Genomic DNA, 2,898 nt, shown 5'->3' on the forward strand with positions numbered 1-2,898 from the left:
ATATTAAACAAAAATTATCTATTTAAATTAATCAAAATTTTAAATTTAACTAACTTTAATCTTATAATTTTAAATTTTAAATAATTTAACAAACAAAACAAAAACACATTTAGTTATTCATCAACATTAAAAGAAATTATTTCAATCTTGTTAATACTCCATTATTCTCTCGTAAACCCTAATCCGGTAATCCCTCATCGTCGTTCATACAAAAAAAAAAACTGCATCTGACAAATAAAAAAAATCAAAAAAATTATTCATCAACACTCTCAAAGACCGTCTCTCTCACTCTCAATTCTCAGACTCGCTCTCTCTTCTCTCTCACTGCCACTTGCCCACTAGAGTCTCTCTCGGTCTCACTCGACTCTTGTCTCCTTTACACTCGCCGGCATCTCGTCTTGTCGCCGACGTTTCAACGGTCCCGCAGCCTTCCCTGGGATCCTCATTTTAGACTACAGAAGCAACTTGGTGGGTCGTCGTCTCTTGTCGTCTTCTGGGTTTGGGTCCTCGACGGACCGTTTTTTCAATCTCTTCAAGTTCCATGGCATTCCTATTGTTAACGCTGATGTCATCGCTCGTGTACGTTATGTATTCCAATTCTCTTTATTGTGATGTGTGTGTTTTTGTTGGGGTTTTGCTTTTGAACTGAATAAAATTTTCAAGCTCAGTGAATGTTTGGAATTAGCAGGATGCTTTGACGAAAGGTAGCGGTGGATGGAAAAAAGTTGTAGCTTTTGGGGAGGAAATTCTCCTTGAAAATAGAGAAGTCAATAGACCCATGCTTGGCCAAATTGTCTTTTCCGATCTTGATAAGAGCCAATTTTTCAATCGGTTATTAAATCTTTACTCTTTTTTTGTTAATTTACAGGAAATTTCTTAACAATTTCGCATATTTGGATTGCTCAAAGTTCTTTCTTTTAATATTTATTTTATGTGCCATGATCCTAGAATTTTGGTTAATTCTTTGTCTAAGGTTAGAATAGGCTAAAGTTGAAAATTTTATAATTCTTAACCCATAGTTAGTATTTTCAATTCAATCTTTTTTAAAATACATCATTTTTAGGATTAGTTGATTTTTTTTTTTTGAATTTCAGTTGTAATCATATTTTAGATTATTGGCTCCCCATATATCCTCTGGAATCTTTTGAAAAGTTGTACAGTTGTGGGTGAAGAGATACAAAGTTATTACTCTTGATGTCCCCTTATTGTTTGAGGCTAGATGGACAAGTTTACAAAGCCAATTATAATTGTGTGGATTGATCTTGAAACACAGAAAAAGAGACTCATGGAGACAAACCAAATGAGGAGGATGCTGTGTACAGGATCAATGCTCAAATGCCACTTGATGTGAAGAGGAATAAAGTAGATATAGTGATAGATAACACTGGATCACTTGATGACTTGAATGAACAGTTTCAGAAGGTTCTAATTGAAGTGTCAAAACTCTTGACATGGACTCAGTTTTGTCTTTCGAAGAATGGAGCCTTGGTCATACTTGCTTTGCTCACATCGGGTGTTGTTTTGTGTATAAAAGAACTTCGGGTGTTATTGTGTATAAAATCACTTTTATAGTCACTTGTGTTTTTCAGAAGATTAAATTTAAAGTTGTAATTTAGCATTTTAAAAGATGAATTTAGCTGTGAAGTACTACTATCTTTTTTGTGGTTGTTTGATTAATTCATAATTATGATGAGGTTGACCACTGTTTTAACATTGATAGTAATGAGAAGGTAAATCTTGGATGTGAAATATTAATAATTGAAGCCATTGTTACCTTTTGCTAAAGTCTGCTTGAACCACTAGAAAGTGGAAGATAATTAGGTTTCCATTAAGATATCATCGTGTGTTGATATGGATGTTTTTGTTCTCGTGTTTAATTTTATGGCTATACTAAATGATTTTGTCAAAAGACTGCATATTCCCTAATATTATATTTCAAGTTATTATCAGTTTTTAAGTGGAGTTCTCCACATTAGTGATGATCCATTGCTCTTTTTGCCAGAAAAATTAGCAATAGTTTTTGCAAATAAATTTTCCTTTCACTTTTTAATTTATCTTTGACAGCCGTGCATAAACCAGCTAGCTAGCTTCTGGTATGCATAGGTTACTTAAAAGAGTTGATGTAGGTTGGACCTACATTCTTCACCATCAACCTTATGTCTTATAGTGGTTGGCACAGCACAGATCTAAGGCATCTGTTCTAAATTCTAATCCTAAGTTTAAAACTAACTAACTTGGAGTGAAATCTTCCAGGAATGTCATCTTGTATCTAACTAACAATTGACATATTAATCATTACATATAACTAATTACGTGACACAGATATTAAGTGTTAGTGAATGGTGTATCAATTGTTTGTTAACTTTCTCTATTTCGGATATATTTTTTTCATAGGGGTACAAATTTTACGCATAACATCCATTTATGGTGTGTTGATGTGAAACTTTTCTATTGTGGTCCATTGGTTATACTTTATTTCGGAAATTAGAGAACTTCCTTCTTTTGGTCCAGTAGAAATAAAATTAAAAGCAAATCCTTTTACTGTATTGGACACTTAAATATTATAATTTATAACACACTCTTTTGCTAACCTTACAATAATGAGTAGTTTACTAGTTTGCAGTTGTTGTAGTTTGTGATTATGTTTTATAAATTGTTTACTCAATATACTTGATGACCTAAAAAGAGCCAATTGTTTTGCAGAGTTGCAGAGTTGTCAAAATCTTTCCACTTGCATATTGTTTTGCTTTGCGGAAAATGGGAAAAAGATAATTAATTAAACAAAGTGTTTGTTTTCATTGTACAACATGTTGTATTACTTATAAATTTAAGATGTACAACGTAATATCAACTTATATTTGCATATGCACCATCGTTATATTCATTCATCCTTTTCAA

The 2,898-nt window shown here is 32.4% G+C and overlaps 1 long non-coding RNA gene across 1 annotated transcript; it reads left to right on the forward strand.

Annotated features, from left to right (window-relative positions):
• The first annotated feature begins 206 nt into the window (after positions 1-206).
• LOC130946338 (uncharacterized) lies at positions 207-1,644 on the forward strand. Its single transcript, XR_009072264.1, has 3 exons — positions 207-579; positions 689-831; positions 1,274-1,644. It is a non-coding gene; the product is annotated as an uncharacterized LOC130946338 (long non-coding RNA).
• Positions 1,645-2,898: the final 1,254 nt, after the last annotated feature.

This window comes from Arachis stenosperma, chromosome 8 (assembly GCF_014773155.1).
Source record: "Arachis stenosperma cultivar V10309 chromosome 8, arast.V10309.gnm1.PFL2, whole genome shotgun sequence".
Classification (NCBI taxonomy): domain Eukaryota; kingdom Viridiplantae; phylum Streptophyta; class Magnoliopsida; order Fabales; family Fabaceae; genus Arachis; species Arachis stenosperma.